Source organism: Schistocerca piceifrons, chromosome 9, assembly GCF_021461385.2.
Source record: "Schistocerca piceifrons isolate TAMUIC-IGC-003096 chromosome 9, iqSchPice1.1, whole genome shotgun sequence".
NCBI lineage: Eukaryota > Metazoa > Arthropoda > Insecta > Orthoptera > Acrididae > Schistocerca > Schistocerca piceifrons.
The window spans coordinates 161,980,202-161,998,916 of record NC_060146.1 but is presented as its reverse complement, the minus strand read 5'-3'; positions in this window follow the sequence as shown (position 1 = coordinate 161,998,916).

The window sequence follows — 18,715 nt, the reverse complement described above, 5'->3', positions numbered from 1 at the left end:
CCTGTCGCGACACCACTGGAGGCGGGCTGCACGATGTTGGGGCGTGAGCGGAAGACGGCCTAACGGTATGCGGGACCGTAGCCCAGCTTCATGGAGACGGTTACGAATGGTCCTCGCCGATACCCCAGGAGCAACAGTGTCCCTAATTTGCTGGGAAGTGGCGGTGCGGTCCCCTACGGCACTGCATAGGATCCTACGGTCTTGGCGTGCATCCGTGCGTCGCTGCGATCCGGTCCCACGTCGACGGGCACGTGCACCTTCCGCCGACCACTGGCGACCACCCGGCCTCCCGCATGCCCACTATACGCCCTCGCTCAAAGTCCGTCAACTGCACATACGGTTCACGTCCACGCTGTCGCGGCATGCTACCAGTGTTAAAGACTGCGATGGAGCTCCGTATGCCACGGCAAACTGGCTGACACTGACGGCGGCGGTGCACAAGTGCTGCGCAGCTAGCGCCATTCGACGGCCAACACCGCGGTTTCTGGTGTGTCCGCTGTGCCGTGCGTGTGATTATTGCTTGTACAGCCCTCTCGCAGTGTCCGGAGCAAGTATGGTGGGTCTGACACACCGGTGTCAATGTGTTTTTTTTTCCATTTCCAGGAGTGTATGATAGGTTTGTGTTGTTTGTGCACCCTTTCATTTTCCTTCTCCTTTCCGCTCTGAAGCGTCATAATTACGGTATCAGCGCCTCCGTTTCTTCATCGAACAAAATGGTTCAAATGGCTCTGAGCACTATGGGACTTAACTTCTGAGGTCATCAGTCCCCTAGACTTACGACTACTTAAACCTAACTAACCTCAGGACATCAAACACATCCATGCCCGAGGCAGGATTCGAACCTGTGAGCGTAGCAGCAATGCGGCTCCGGACTGAAGCGCCTAGAACCGCTCGGCCAAAGAGGCCGAGCGTCATCGAACGCCGCGGACGCCGAAATAAGATGCGCGACTCGAGCCACGGCTTCGCGAGCGAGCACTCACTAGGCTAGGCTAGATGTGTTCCCTCCTGTCCACTGGGTGCAGCGCGGTTTTTCTGCACGGCGTGTCGGCCACGTCCGAGCGTCAGCCGAGTGCAAGTTCTCCTTCCAGCCTGGCTGTCGCTACCATTAAAGCAGCTCAACCCGCCGCAGCGGGGCACAAGAGTACGTGTGTGCTGAAGCACACAGTGGTTAAAGCAGACCAGATTGGGTTTCCGCAGGCCCAGCAAGCTTCACGAGACCCGTTCGGCCTGCTGCACCTGTCAACAGGTTTCGCTACTCAATCCAGCGTCACAACAAATGTTCAAATGTGTGTGAATTCCTAGGGACCACGGCCCCGGTCAGGGTGTACGATCGCGGTTCGCGTCAGAGCTCTTCTCTCTGGGCTTGAGGTTTTCCGTCTTCCACCTCTTTTCCGGGCCCCTCTGCCTATTTCCCCGTGGTGTGTGCCCCGTCCATGCCTTCCGCTCGATTTGGCACAGGGCCCGAATGACTCACGTCAGTCCCTCCCTCCGCTTTCTTTCAATCCTTGCCGCGTTTCAAGGCTCTCACGTCTATACTGACGGTTCATTCACGTGAAAAAGTTTCCGGCCGGCCTCTGTGGCCGAGCGGTTCTAGGCGCTTCAGTCTGGAACCGCCCGACCGCTACGATCGCGGGTTCGAATCGTGCCTCGTGCGTGGATGTATGTGATGTCCTTGGTTAGTTAGGTGTAAGCAGTTCTACGTTCTAGGGGACTCCGCGCACTCCGGCAGGCTCGTGACGTCACAGCACTTGCAGCGGCACGCGTCCGCCGGGGCTCGGCGCTACGGCGGCTGCTATTCCTGTCTGCCGGCGGATGGCGGCCTTTGAAGTGCACAACGCTGTTTGTTGGCCGAGCGGCGGCGCACAAAGGAGCACACGGCCGGCCCGCACACATTTTCCTCCCAGGCCGCTCCGCCAGCGCGGCCGCACTGCAGGGAGGGGCGGCCACTGGCCACAGCGAGACACTCTGCAGGCCGCGGCAAGCCGTTCTTCACCGTGAGCCGGGCACTGGCCGGCGGGGGCGGAAGTCCGCCGGGCGCGCGTGCGTCAGCTCGTAACTGCACCCCTCACTAGGCACGGCAAAAATTGATACTGGTTACACCGGTATTTCCGTTCTCAATAACCGGTATTTTTCGGAATTCGATAGGAGTCGCTTATAACAGTTGCTCGCAAATTTTTTTTTGCTTATTTATACACTACTGGCCATTAAAATTGCTACACCAAGAAGAAATGCAGATGATAAACGGCTATTCATTGGACAAATATATTATACTACAAGTGACGTGTGATTACATTTTCACGCAGTTTGGGTGCATAGATCCTGAGAAATCAACACCCAGAACAACCACCTCTGGCCGTAGTAACGGCCTTGATGCGCCTGGGCATTAAGTCAAACAGAGCTTGGATCCCGTGTACAGGTACAGCTGCCCAGCTTCAACACGATACCACAGTTCAACAAGAACTGGCGTATCGTGACGAGCCAGTTGCTCGGCCACCATTGGCCAGACGTTTTCAATTGGTGAGGGATTTGGAGAATGTGCTGGCCAGGGCAGCAGTCGAACATTTTCTGTATCCAGAAAAGCCCGTACAGGACCTGCAACATGCGGTCGTGCATTATCCTGCTGAAATGTAGGGTTTCGCAGGGATCGAATGAAGGTTAGAGCCACAGGTCGTAACACATCTGAAATGTAACGTCCACTGATCAAAGTGCCGTCAATGCGAACAAAAGGTGACCGAAACGTGTAACCAGTGGCACCCTATACCATCACGCCAGGTGATGCGCCAGTATGGCGATGACGAATACACGCTTTCAATGTACCGATGCGACCATCATGATGCTGTAAACAGAACCTGGATTCATCCGAAAAAATGACGTTCTACCATTCGTGCATCCAGGTTCGTCGTCGACTACACCATTGCAGGCGCTCCTGTCTGTGATGTAGCGTCAAGGGTAACCGCAGCCTCGGTTTCCGAGCTGATAGTCCGTGCTGCTGCACACGTCGTCGAACTGTTCGTGCAGATGGTTGCTGTCTTGCAAACGTCTCCATCTGTTGACTCAGGGATCGAGACGTGACTGCACGATTCGTTACAGCCATGCGGGTAAGATGCCTGTCATCTCGACTGTTAGTGATACGAGGCTGTTGGGATCCAGCACGGCGTTCCATATTACCCTCCTGAACCCACCGATTTCATATTCTGCTATCAGCTATTGGATCTCGACCAACGCGAGCAGCAATGTCGCGATATGATAAACCGCAATCGCGAAAGGCTACAATCCGATCTTTATCAAAGTTGGAAACATGATGGTACGCATTTCTCCTCCTTACACGACGCATCACAACAATGTTTCACCAGGCAACGCCGGTCAACTGCTGTTTGTGTATGAGAAGTCGGTTGGAAACCTTCCTCATGTCAGCACGTTGTCTGAATGCTCTGAAAAGGTAATCATTTGCATATCACAGCATCTTCTTCCTGTCGGTTAAATTTCAAGTCTGTAGCACATCTTCGTGCTGTAGCAATTTTAATGGCCAGTACTGGCTGTTTCGGCGATACAGTGACCATCTTCAGGTGCTAAAGGCGACATACACTGAACACAGGTTCATGCATTGACAATGCATGAACCTGTGTTCAGTGCATGCCGCCTTTAGCATCTGAAGATGGTCATTGTATGGTCGAAACCGGCTATGACTGTGTCAAACATGTGATTGTGTCTATAAATAAACAAAAAAAATTTACAAAAGAATCAATCACGTATTCCATAGACAAAATTTCGGTTTTTCCAATAACAGTTGCTTGTTATTTTTTATTAACAACCGCGTTTAAAAAACAAAATATAAAAAAATGTTCGATTGTGTGCGAAATCTTATGGGACTTAACTGCTAAAGTCATCAGTCCCTAAGCTTACGCACTACTTAACCTAAATTATCCTAAGGACAAACACACACACCCATGCCCGAGGGGGACTCGAACCTCCGCCGGGACCAGCCGCACAGTCCATGACTGCAGCGTCCCAGACCGCCCTGCTAATTCCGCGCGGTAACAAAATATCAGATAGCCATAGCAGCACTGCTGAAATTTTTAGTTTTTAAATATGCTTTCACATAAAGAGAAGTTCTTATTCATAAAATATGCATTGGTTTGAAATACTGTGTTATATTATAGAAAATAGGAAAAGCGATGGGTCCCGTTTTATACTGAAGACACAAAGAAACTTCTAAACCTGCCTAACATCGCTTAGTGCCCTCGCGAGAAAGCAGAAGTGCCGCAACACGACGTGCCATCGACTTGACTCGTGTCTGAAGTAGTGCTGAAGGGAACTGACACCATGAATCCTGCATGGCTGTCCATAAACCCCTAAGAGTACGAGGTGGAGATCTCTTCTAAACAGCACGTTACAAGGCATCCCAGATATGCTCAATAATTCTTATGCCCAGCGGTTGCGTTTAAAGACGGCCGCTGTGGCAGAGCGCTACTAGGCGCTTCAGTCCGGAACCGTGCTGCTGCTACGGTCGCAGGTTCGAATCCTGCCGCGGCCATGGATGTATGTGATGTTCTTAGGTTAGTTAGATTTAAGCAAGTCTAAGGGACTGATGACCTGATATGTTAAGTCCCATAGTGCTTAGAGCCAGTTTGGTTTAAACTCAGAGGAGTGTTCCTGGAGCCACTCTCTAGCAATTCTGGACGCATGGGATGTCGTATTGTCCTGCTGCAATTGCCCAAGTACGTCCGAATGCAGAATGGGCATGAATGGATTTAGGTGATCAGGCGGGATGCTTACGTACATGTCACTATCAGAGTCGTGTGTAGACATAGCAGGGGTCCCATATCACTCCAACTGCACACGTCTCACACCATTACGGAGCCTCCAGCAGCTTCAACAGTCTCCTGCTGACATGCAGGCTCCATGGATTCACGACATTGTCTCCTTACCCGTACACGTCCATCCGCTCGATACAATTTCAAACGAGACTCGTCCAACTCGGTACCGTGATTCCAGTCATCAACAGACCATTATCGGTGTTGACGGGCCCAGACGAGGCATAAAGCTTTGCGTCGTGCACTCACCAAGGGTACACGAGTGGGCCTTCGGCTCCGAAAGTCCATTTCAATGATGTTTCGTTGTATAGTTCGCTCGCTGACGCTTGTTGATGGCCCAGCATTGAAATCTGCATCAATTTGCCAAAGGGTTGCACTTCTGCCACGTTGAACGATTCTCTTCAGTCGTCTTTGGTCCCGTTCTTGCAGGATCTTTTTCCGGCCGTAGCGATGTCGGAGATTTGATGTTTTACCGGATTCCTGATATTCACGGTTGTTGTTGTTGTTGTGGTCTTCAGTCCTGAGACTGGTTTGATGCAGCTCTCCATGCTACTCTATCCTGTGCGAGCTTCTTCATCTCCCAGTACCTACTGCAACCTACATCCTTCTGAATCTGCTTAGTGTATTCATCTCTTGGTCTCCCTCTACGATTTTTACCCTCCACGCTGCCCTCCAATGCTAAATTTGTGATCCCTTGATGCCTCAAAACATGTCCTACCAACCGATCCCTTCTTCTAGTCAAGTTGTGCCACAAACTTCTCTTCTCCCCAATCCTATTCAATACCTCCTCATTAGTTATGTGATCTACCCACCTTATCTTCAGCATTCTTCTGTAGCACCACATTTCGAAAGCTTCTATTCTCTTCTTGTCCAAACTAGTTATCGTCCATGTTTCACTTCCATACATAGCTACACTCCATACAAATACTTTCAGAAACGACTTCCTGACACTTAAATCTATACTCGATGTTAACAAATTTCTCTTCTTCAGAAACGATTTTCTTGCCATTGCCAGTCTACATTTTATATCCTCTCTACTTCGACCGTCATCAGTTATTTTACTCCCTAAATAGCAAAACTCCTTTACTAATTTAAGTGTCATTTCCTAATCTAATCCCCTCAGCATCACCCGATTTCATTTGACTACATTCCATTATCCTTGTTTTGCTTTTGTTGATGTTCATCTTATATCCTCCTTTCAAGACACTGTTCATTCCGTTCAACTGCTCTTCCAAGTCCTTTGCTGTCTCTGACAGAATTACAATGTCATCGGCGAACCTCAAAGTTTTTATTTCTTCTCCATGAATTTTAATACCTACTCCGAATTTTTCTTTTGTTTCCTTTACTGCTTGCTCAATATATAGATTGAATAGCATCGGGGACAGGCTACAACCCTGCCTCACTCCTTTCCCAACCACTGCTTCCCTTTCATGTCCCTCGACTCTTATAACTGCCATCTGGTTTCTGTACAAATTGTAAATAGCCTTTCGCTCCCTGTATTTTACCCCTGCCATCTTCAGAATTTGAAAGAGAGTATTCCAGTTAACATTGTCAAAAGCTTTCTCTAAGTCTACAAATGCTAGAAACGTAGGTTTGCCTTTTCTTAATCTTTCTTCTAAGATAAGTCGTAAGGTTGGTATTGCCTCACGTGTTTCAACATTTCTACGGAATCAAAACTGATCTTCCCCGAGGTCCGCTTCTACCAGTTTTTCCATTCGTCTGTAAAGAATTCGCGTTAGTATTTTGCAGCTGTGACTTATTAAACTGATAGTTCGGTAACTTTCACATCTGTCAACACCTGCTTTCTTTGGGATTGGAATTATTATATTCTTCTTGAAGTCTGAGGGTATTTCGCCTGTCTCATACATCTTGCTCATACATTCTAATGGAATGTTGTCTATTCCCGGGGCCTTGTTTCGACTCAGGTCTTTCAGTGCTCTGTCAAACTCTTCACGCAGTATCATATCTCCCATTTCGTCTTCATCTACATCCTCTTCCATTTCCATAATATTGTCCTCAAGTACATTGCCCTTGTATAAACCCTCTATATACTCCTTCCACCTTTCTGCCTTCCCTTCTTTGCTTAGAACTGGGTTTCCATCTGAGCTCTTGATATTCATACAAGTGGTTCTCTTCTCTCCAAAGGTCTCTTTAATTTTTCTGTAGGCAGTATCTATCTTACCCCTAGTGAGACAAGCCTCTACATCCTTACATTTGTCCTCTAGCCATCCCTGCTTAGCCATTTTGCACTTCCTGTTGATCTCATTTTTGAGACGTTTCTATTCCTTTTTGCCTGCTTCATTTACTGCATTTTTATATTTTCTCCTTTCATCAATTAAATTCAATATTTCTTCTGTTACCCAAGGATTTCTATTAGCCCTCGTCCTTTTACCTACTTGATCGTCTGCAGCCCTCACTACTTCATCCCTCAGAGCTACCCATCCTTCTTCTACTGTATTTCTTTCCCCCATTCCTGTCAATTGTTCCCTTATGCTCTCCCTCAAACTCTGAACAACCTCTGGTTTTTTCAGTTTATTCAGGTCCCATCTCCTTAAATTCCCACCTTCTTGCAGTTTCTTCAGTTTCAATCTGCAGTTCATAACCAATAGATTGTGGTCAGAATCCACATCTGCCCCTGGAAATGTCTTACAATTTAAAACCTGGTTCCTAAACCTGTCTTACCATTATATAATCTATCTGATACCTTTTAGTATCTCCAGGATTCTTCCAGGTATACAACCTTCTTTTATGATTCTTGAACCAAGTGTTAGGTATGATTAAGTTATGCTCTGTGCAAAATTCTACAAGGCGGCTTCCTCTTTCATTTCTTCCCCCCAATCCATATTCACCTACTATGTTTCCTTCTCTCCTTTTTCCTACTGACGAATTCCAGTCACCCATGACTATTAAATTTTCATCTCCCTTCACTACCTGAATAATTTCTTTTATCTCGTCATACATTTCATCAATTTCTTCATCATCTGCAGAGCTAGTTGGCATATAAACTTGTACTACTGTTGTAGGCATGGGCTTTGTGTCTATCTTGGCCACAATAATGCGTTCACTATGCTGTTTGTAGTAGCTTACCCGCACCCCTATTTTTTTATTCGTTATTAAACCTACTCCTGCATTACCCCTATTTGATTTTGTAATTATAACCCTGTAATCACCTGACCAAAAGTCTTGTTCCTCCTGCCACCGAACTTCACTAATTCCCACTATATTTAACTTTAACCTATCCATTTCCCTTTTTAAATTTTCTAACCTACCTGCCCGATTAAGGGATCCGACATTCCACGCTCCGATCCGTTGAACGCCACGTAGAACGGTACACTCGTGAAATTGTCGTACGGGAAAATCCCTACCACTACCTCGAAGATGCTGTGTCCCATAGTTCCTGCGCCAAGTAAAACACCGCGTTCAAACACTTAAATCCTGATATCCTACCACTGTAGCAGCAGTAACCGATCTAACAACTGCGCCAGACACTTGTCTTATTTAGCCGTTGCCGACCGCAGCGCATTATCTATGTATTTCAATACGCACGCCTATACGAGTTTCTTTGGCGCTTCAGTGTAATAAAAATGTCGATAGAAGACGAGCAACAAACGCTAAGGCTTTGCTGAGACAATATCGTCTCTTTTGTCGTGTGTCATGTTTTAAAGTACGCGTGCACGTGCAGTGATCACGACTTGTCGCCCACTCCATCTTCACGGTAGTTTCTAGCTGTCGTCGCTGGTCATCTGCTACGCTGCAGAATGCCGCAAATCTAAGTCTGGAAATACTTTTATAAAGTCAGATGGCAGTGAGGTACAATGCTTCATTTGGTTTAGGAGGTTCAAGATTTATCTGCACCTTCTATGAAAGAAAAGAGGAAGGAAATGTTGTGAACAGTAACAAAAACTTGACAGCAATTCGTACATAGTAGCAAAAGAGAAAGTAGCTGATCTCTTGCCTTTGTGTACATTACATGCCTTCATCTGCTTGTAGCCCTTGAAAATGGACGAATTAAGAGGAAAAATAGACACCGGTTCTGTAAGATATCTCAAGAAATTTCTATACAAATTTGTAAAGTCGTTTTTGTGTCACCCTACAGAACAATTTCTCCTGCACAAACCAACACCACAACCGTCTATGATTATGTTACCATAAATCATCTTCACAACACAAATGAGGTAAATTATACTGTGGAAACTGGATAAACATTTCGAAAGCAAAATCAACTCTTCTAACCAGAGTCAGTGATGTACGCCGGCCGCGGTGGCCGAGCGGTTCTAGGCGCTACAGTACGGAACCGCGCGACTGCTACGGTCGCAGGTTCGAATCCTGCCTCGGGCATGGGTGTTTGTGATGTCCTTAGGTTAGTTAGGTTTAAGTAGTTCTAAGTTCTAGGGGAGGTGGGTGGGTGTTTTGGAGGAAGAGACTAAATATCTAGGTCATCAGTCTCATCGGATTAGGGAAGGACGAGGAAGGAAGTCGGCCGTGCCCTTTCAGAGGAACCATCCCGGCATTTACCTGGATCGATTTAGGGAAATCACGGAAAACCTAAATCAGGATGGCCGAACGCGGGGTTGAACCGTCGTCCTCCCGAATGCGAGTCCAGTGTCTAACCACTGCGCCACCTCGCTCGGTAAGTTCTAGGGGACTGATGACCTCAGATGTTAAGTCCCATAGTGCTTAGAGCCATTTGAACCATCTGAAGTGGCGTATGATATGACGTCGTAACCGAAACCACACCCGTAGCGGAATGATTGTACGAAATCATACTGAGACCATCTTCATACAGCGACAAATATCATCTTGTAGAAACATGGTCTTGTGCGAAAATAAAATCAGAACTTCGAACTGGACTGGCAAGAAAGTAGCACTTGTCAACAGAACCACAGAAGCTGATGGATCAATAACTGAAGCTTTACAACCCGATGGGAAATGGTACCCGCCCACAGGGAATAACAGCTATTCGTGGCTCATGAGACGGTTTGTGTTTTAGGTGCTAATAAACAAAACGTCGAACTTAGAAGAGGATAGGTTTCATACCGCAGAAAAACATTTTAAGTTGCAGACGTATAATGAATATAAGGATTGGTTTCAAAACTATTTATCTGCTGTCTTATGTGGGCTGCTAGGCGGAAGACAGTTTTGCTAATTGGAAACGGAACACTTATTCTTTTCTCTTCTGGTATTACGAAACACTCTTATGTCGGTACTAAAATGAAAACTGTTTTAACATGCGATGAAGTTGTTTCATTAGTCGAAAGATAGGCACCCACCTCTATATATAATCAGAGAGTCAACTGAGAGCATCAAAAACAGGCCCAGAGAGCATCCCAGAGTGCCCCAGAGAGCATCCCCCAGAGTGCCCTGGCTCTGAGCACTATGGGACTCAACTGCTGAGGTCATTAGTCCCCTAGAACTTAGAACTAGTTAAACCTAACTAAACTAAGGACATCACAAACATCCATGTCCGAGGCAGGATTCGAACCTGCGACCGTATCGGTCTTGCGGTTCCAGACTGCAGCGCCTTTAACCGCACGGCCACTTCGGCCGGCATCCCAGAGTGCCCCAGAGAGCTAAAACACTAAGAAGAATCTCTTCTCGGCTTTTAGCAAGATCAATGTGTAGTAGGGTTTAATAGATTGTGGAAATGTTTTCGAGTGAATATTTCTTATGATTTTTGCGTCACTATTTTAACTGTTTTGAGCTACGTCACTATCGCCGTTGGAAGTGGCAACCTGTTATTTATTTTACCTTAACTTACTACTTCAGTTTGGTTTTACAATTTGAGGTATATACGCAAACAAACATTTGACAGTGTCTAGCATCCAATTTTATTTTCACTACCAGTGGGAATTCGGGAAATTATGGCCTATGTGCTAGCGCCGTCAAAGGGGACACTATTTTGAGTTACTTCAAGAAGAAGAACTCTCGCCATTGTGAGTGGAAACCTGTTGTTAACTCCCTTCAATTTACTGCTTCAGTTTGGTTACAAACCACGACAAGAACGCTAGTGGCATGATTAAGAAAAACCTTCGACTCCAGCTAATAGAATAGCTTTTCCGTCAGAAGTGCATTCGGCAAAGACCATGTTTCTACGGCCTCATTTAGCGTGACAAGCTTAGAAAGTGTTGCAGCTATTTAATAATGTAAAAATTTCATTAAAGAAAAACAAAAAAACCTGTCCAGTTTATACAGTCCACGCGAGCGGAGCAGTGGGTGCTAAGCTGGTTTTTTATATTCATGGTACGTCGAGTATGAATCGACCTAAACAGTCTACGCAACTCTCAAAAAAATTCTCGAGGAAATCGACATTCAAGTTTTCGGTTGACCTTCGGGGACGTTATTTCTTAAAATGAAGGCGGTCTGCACGACAGGAAGCATCGCTCACTCGCATAGTAATAGGTGATTGTAATTAAAGGATCGCTGGTTCGAATCTCGCTACTGTGCTGTTCTGAGATGCCACACAAGCGACAGCTGGTACAAGAAGTACCGTGGACGCAGCAAGGATCGTGGCTGCGCGCAAACCAATCACGCTGCCCGCGAGAACCACGCCCCATGGAGCCCCAGCGCCAACAGGAAGAGAGACGCGCGCCTAAGTAACTGTGGACGAGCATAAGTCGCCAGCTGCAAGTCAGTCACATTCTTTCTAGGGAGATCCTGCAGGACGTTCGTCGTGTCTTCAAGTCGTCGAGCGACATGGAAACAGTGGCGGGTAGATACACAGTAGTTAGTCTTCAGTAGGAACAAAACAACGAATAGAATTATCGTCTATAGACAGAGACCGCCTGCGTAGAGATTTAACTGACTGCTACTGCTTCGGAACTGTTGTTCGAATAGTACGTCAAGACAGAAGATTACTTTTCTTCCGACTTTACTTCAGACAACATTATTTAGTTTATGTTCACATAATTATAGTCAACGCAGAACAAATAGGCTAAACCTGCATTCTACAATTGCTGTAACGAGGGTTATGTTTTACTATTCGCTATCGTGTGTGTGCTGCCCTAGAATCCACGCATCCTTCCTACCAGGACAGTTTTAGTAGTTCTTTTCAGCGGCAGCGAGATTTTCATCCATGTGGAAGCCCCCAGTCCAAAACAGCTACAGCCTTCCATTTTACTTTTTTCGTTCATCTCAAGTACCTACATCATTAAACATAAAATTCATGAAATAAATGCTAATTGACACATTTATAATAATTATTTTGCTGGCCGTTGTCGCCGAGCGGTTCTAGGAGCTTCAGTCCGGAACCGCGCTGCTGCTGCTACGGTTGCAGGTTCGAATCCTGCCTCGGGCATGGATGTGTGTGATGTTGTTCCTTAGTTAGGTTTAAGTAGTTCTATGTTCTATGTTCTACGGGACTGATGACCTCAGATGTTAACTCCCTTAGTGCTTAGAGCCATTTCAACCATTTTTGAACCAATAATTATTTTGATGAAAAATGCATATCTTGTTTCTAATTGTACTTCGCACAATACATTCCAGTTTTCATTGCAAGTATAAATTCTTAATTATCGATGTTATATAAAAGATTGTTAACAAAGACTGTTTAGTTTAAAAAATTATAAATTCATTAAGTATCTTTAAAAAAATTTCCTAATAAAGAATTTATACTTGCAATGAACACTGGAATTTTGTTTGCAATATTTAATTAGAAAAAAGAAAATAGCATTTTTCATAAAAATGATGATTAAATATGTATTAACTAGCATAAATTCGATGAATTTTGTACTGAAATTACGTAGATATCGCAACGGAACTAAAAAAATAAAATGAAATAGAATTTCGAACTAGCAACCCATCGGTTACAAATCTCCAATTCTACAGAGTTCCTTTTTTATTTTTTCGTTTTATTTTTTTATTTTTTCATATATGCCTTAAATTGTGTAACCAAACTGAAGCAGTAAATTGAAGGAAGATAACAGATTGCCACTTCGAATGGCGAGAGTTCTTTTTGAAGTAACTCAATACAGTCAAAATAGTGTCATCTTCGACGGCGCTAGCACATAGGGCAACACTCCAGACGTTTTGACACGGTATTTCCTGGTGTTTAATATTTTTAGATGTTGGTAGCTGCTTCTTATCGTTGAATGCTGTTTTAGCTTCTGCATTCCTGCATTTCATCTTTGGACAAGTCTTCCGCCCACCTTCTCTTATTCTACGCACACCAAAAGAGTTTAGCATCACTCTGGTTCCCAGAACTCCTGAAGATAGACGTTGACTGTGCATATTGTACCGCAAACACATTCGCTTTGACTGTTCAGAGATGTCACTAAACCCGCCCAAAGATGTGAACAACCATGCATGAGCAGCGCCTATTAGACGGACGGGGTCCGACAGCCGAACACAGTCATCCCACCAGGAAGGACGTACACGGCTCGTGTTGTCTGCAGTTCAACCATGCCTAGACGGTCAATACCGCGTTCTGAACGCGTCCACATTGTTTCTTTGTACTGGAAGGGCTCTCAACAAGGGAAGCGTCCAGGCGTCTCGGAGTACACCAAAGCGATGTTGCTCGGACATGGAGGAGATACAGAGAGACAGAAACTGTCGATGACATGCCTCGTTTGGACCGCCCAAGGGCTACTACTACAGTCAATGACCGCCGCCTACGGATTATGGTTCGGAGAAACCCTGACAGCAGCGCCACGCCGGCCGGTCTCAGGTTCGAATCCTGCCTCGGACATAGATGTGTGTGATGTTCTTAGGTTAGGTTTAAGTAGTTGTAAGTCCTAGGGGACTGATGGCCACAGAAGTTAAGTCCCATAGTGCTCAGAGCCATTTGAACTATTTCATTTTTTTGAGCAGTGCCACCACGTTGAATAATGCTTTCCGTGCAGCCACAGGACGTCGTGTTACGACTCAAACTGTGCGGAATAGGCTGCATGATGCGCAGCTTCACTCTCCACGTCCATGGCGAGGTCCATCTTTGCAACCACGACACCATGCAGCGCGGTACAGATGGGCCCAGCAATATGCCGAATGCACCGCTCAGAATTGGAATCATATTCTCTTCACCGATGTCGCATATGCTTTCAACCAGACAATCGTCGGAGACGTGTTTGGACGCAACCCGGTCATCCGGAACGCCTTAGACACACTGTGCAGTGAGTGCAACAAGGTCTAGGTCCCCTGCTCTTTTGGGGTGGCATTATGTGGGGCCGACGTACGGCGCTGGTGGTCATGGAAGGCGCCGTAACGGTTGTACAATACGTGAACGCCATCCTCCGACCGACAGTGAAACTATATAGGCAGCATTTTGGCAAGGCATTCGTCTTCATGGACGAGAATCTGCGGCCCCATCGTGCACGTCCTGTGAATGACTTCCTTCAGGATAATATCGCTCGAGTAGAGTGGCCAGCATGTTCTCCAGATTTGAAGCCTATCGAACATGCCTGGAATAGATTGGAAAGGGCTGTTTATGGAAGATGTGACCCGCCAACCACTCTGAGGGAACTACGCCGAATCGCCGTCGAGGAGTGGGACCATCTGGACCAACAGTGCCTTGATGAACTTGTGGATAGTATGCCACGTCGAATACAGGCATGCATCAATGCAAGAGGACGTGCTACTGGGTATTAGAGGTACTGGTGTGTACAGCAATCTGGACTACCACCTCTGAAGGTCTCGCCGTATGGTGGTACAACATGCAATGTGTGGTTTTCATGAGCACTAAAAAGGGAGGAAATGATGTTTATGTTGATCTCTATTCCAATTTTCTGTACAGATTTCGGAACCGAGGTGATGCAAAACTTTTTTTGATGTGTGCATTACGCAGGCGGTTCACAGTCTTCCCATCCAGACGCATGTTTGCTGCTACTGGACGTTTGCTGCATACAAGGAATTTGATTTCCTTATTATTCATTTTCATATCATATCTGTACTAAAATACCTAGTTCTACATCTACATGGCTACTCCACAAACCACACTTAAGGGCCTGGAAGAGCGTTCAATGAACCAATTTCGTACTAATTCTCTATTATTCCACTAATGAACTGCGCGCGCCAAAAACGAACGCTTTTATTTTTCCGTACAAGCTCTGATTTCCCTTATTTCATTATGAGGATAGTTTCTCCCTGTGTAGAAAGTCGCCGACAAAATATTTTCTCATTCACAGGAGAAAGCTGGTGATTGAATTTTCGTTAGAAGATCCCGCCGAAACGAAAAACGCCTTTGTTTTCATGATTTCCCTCATAAATCCTGTATCATGCCCGGGACAGTCTTTCTCATATTTCTCCATAATAGAGAACGTGCTGCCCTTCTTTGAACTTTCTTTATGTGCTCCGTTGATCCTATCTGTTAAGGAATCCACAACGCGCAGCAGTACTCCAAAAAATGCCGGACAAGCGTAATGTGGGCAGTCTCTTTGGTAGATCTTTTGCCACTTCTAAGTGTTCTGTCAATAAAATGTGTTTGGTTCACCTTCCCCACAACATTTTCTGTGTGTTCTTTGCAATTTCAGTTTTTCGTATTTGTAGTTCTTTGGTATTTATTTGAATTTACAGCCTTTACATTTCATTGATTTATCGCGTGACCTAAGTTGAACGGATTTCTTTTAGCACCGAAGTAGGTGGCTACACACTTTTCGTTCTTTAGGTCAGCTGCAAATGTCGTACTTCACTGATGTCTTATCTAAACTGTTTTGCAATTGGTTTTGGTGTTCTGATCATTTTTCTAGAAGACACACGACATTATCATCTGCAAACAACCGGAGAAGGCTACTCAGATTAGCTCCTAAATCGTTTATATAGATAAGGAACAGCAGAGGGCCTATAACACTAACTTGGGAACGCCAAAAATCACTTCTGTTTTAATCGATGGCTTTCCGTCAATTGTTACGAATTCGGACCTCTCAGACAGAAAATCACGGATCCAGTTGCATAACAGACAATTTTCCGTAAGAAAAATTTCGGGATAACTGCCGGATGTTTGCAACTTCCTTCCAGAGTATTTCGGCGCAGAGTCTTCTGGCAATCTTCAGATGATACTGGCGAAAACTCCCTGAGCTGTGGTATTTAAGGCCCCTCCGGCACATGCGTGGTGGATTCACTTGTCGTTGCGCGTGCGCTACTTGAGCACGTTCGATTCTACTGCGCCGCGCGCCCTCCGTCGTGAAAACTCGCCGCATCGATATCAGTTCGATTGTCTTCCTGCGGTTCCACCACGGAACTACGGCGGTTACGGAGGACACGAAGTTTTTCGACAGTTGGATTCCATGCCGAATTCAATTGGAAACCGCCGTCACGATTAATAAGAGACGCACTGTCAGACAGTCGTATTTGCACGGATTCATTAATAATAGAACTCCCAAAGTTAGACGTATGCGCCTCAATTTTTGTCTCATTGTAATTCGTGGCATGACCAGTGGAAATACAGTGTTCGGCGATGGCGATGGCGATGGCAGACTTACAAGGACCAGCCGCTGTGGCCGAGCGGTTCTAGGCGCTTCAGTCCGGAACCGCGCAGCTGCTACGGTCGCAGGTTCGAATCCTGCCTCGGGCATGGATGTGTGTGATGTCCTTGGATTAGTTAGGTTTAAGTAGTTCTAAGTGTAGGGGACTGATGACCTCAGATGTTAAGTCCCATAGTGCTTAGAGGCATTTGAACCATTTTTGAACTTACAAGGCTGAACAAGGCGAGTTCCATAATGTTCCATAATGTTCCATAATGCGATCCTGCACAGTACGCGTCGTTTACCCTATATAAGATTTGCCGCATTCACACGGAATCTTGTAAACACCTGCCTTACGCAGCTCTAGGTCGTCTTCGGTAGATCCCAATAGCGACGAAATTTCTGCAGGAGGGCGAAAGATTGCTTTCACTTTATACGTTTCTTAGTATTCTGCCTATTTGCGCTGAAATATTGTCTGTATATCGTAAATAGGCAGTCGTTTTAAAAGCCCCTTTCTCTTCTTTGCTCCGTCGTTTACAGGTCTGCAGCGCTCTCTCCACTTGCTGCGACGAGTACCCATTCTTCAGAAATACAGTCTGCAGGTGCTCCAGTTCCGTTTGCAAACTATCGGTGTCAGAGACGACGTGGGCTCGGTGAATTAATGTCTTCAAAACACCCATCGTTTGTGCCGGATGGTGGCAACTAGCGGCTTGCGAGTAAAGGTCTGTGTGAGTGGGCTTTCTATATACCGAATGACGAAGTGTGCCATCGCTCTTACGTCGCAGCAAGACGTCAGAAAGCGGCAGGCAACCCTCCTTCTTCAACTCCAGAATAGAACGCGCTCAAGTAGCGCACGCGCAACGCCAAATGAATCCACCACGCGTGTGCCGGCGAGGCCTTAAATACCAGAGCTCAGGGAGTTTACGCCATTATCACCTGAAGATGGCCAAAAGACTCTGCGCCTAAATATTGTGGCAAAAAGGTGCAAACATCCGGCAGTTCTCCCGAAATTTTGTGGAACAATATGTACGCCGGGGAAAGTTTTAAATCTGTCATTACAACCTGCCTGCGAGGTGCAGTGTCACAAGCCTTCTGGAAATCTAGAAATGCGGAATCAATTTGAAATGCCTTGTCGATAGCACTCACTACTTTGAGTGACTAAAGAGCAAGTTAGCTTCACAAGAACGATGTTTCCTAAATCAGTGTTGACTGTGTGTCAGCCGGCCGGTGTGACCGAGTGGTTCTAGGCGCTTCAGTCTGGAACCGCGCCACCGCTAGGGTCGCAGGTTCGAATCCTGCCTCGGGCATGGATGTGTGTGATGTCGTTAGGTTAGTTAGGTTTAAGTAGTTCTAAGTTCTAGGGGACTAATGACCTCAGATGTTAAGTCCCATAGTGCTCTGAGCCATTTTTTGGCTGTGTGTCAATAGACCTCTTCGAAGCAATTCATATTTTTTGAACGCAATGTATGTTCCAAAACTGCATATCGACGTTAATGATACGGGCCTATAATTCAGTGGATTGCTCCTGGAGCCATTCCTGAATATTGGCGTCACCTGTGCATGACTTGGGCGGTTGTCCTCTGCGTATTAACCCTACAACGCGACTAATGTGTCAAACGCCGGATGACGTGACGGAGTCATTCGTTGTCAAGCGTGCACTGTTATTCTTCAGGATGGTTCAAATAGCTCTGAGCACTATGGGACTTAACATCTGAGATCATCATTCCCTAGAACTTAGAACTACTTAAACATAACTAAGCTAAGCACGTCACACACATCCATGCCCCAGGCAAGATTCGAACCTGCGACCGTAGCAGTCGCGCGGTTCCGGACTGTGCGCCTAGAACCGCTCGGCCACCGCTGCCGGCGCTCCTGGAGTACCAGATACTCTTGGTCTTTTACTGTCCGTGGTACACCCGTAGCCTAGTGGTACCGTCTTTGATTACCAATCGAAACGTCCTCGGTTCCAAGTTCGAACGATGCCACTGCTTAAATTTTGGATAAAAGTCATCAGCAATCGCGGCCGAATACTTTTGGCGTAAAAAGCCACCCTCGCTCTGGCAACGACCTTGCAAAGAGGACGGAGGACCGGACAGAGTTTCAGGAACTCCCTGGTCCTTCTACGTCTACGTGATTACTCTGCTATTCCGAAAAAAGTGCCTGGCAGAGGGTTCAGTGAACCACCTTCAAGCTGTCTCTCTACCGTTCCACTCTCGAACGGCACGCGGGAAAAAAGAGCACTTAAATTTTTAAGTGCGAGCCCTAATTTCTCTTATTTCATCGTGATGATCATTTCTCCCTATATAGATGGGTGGCAACAGAATGTTTTCGCAATCGGAGGAGAAAACTAGTGATTGAAATTTCATGAGAAGATCCCGTCGCAACGAAAAACGTTTTAATGATTGCCACTCCATGTATCATGTCTGTGATGCTATCTCCCCTATTTCGCGATAATACAAAACGAGCTGCCCTTCTTTATACTTTTTCGATGTCATCCGTCAGTCCCACCTG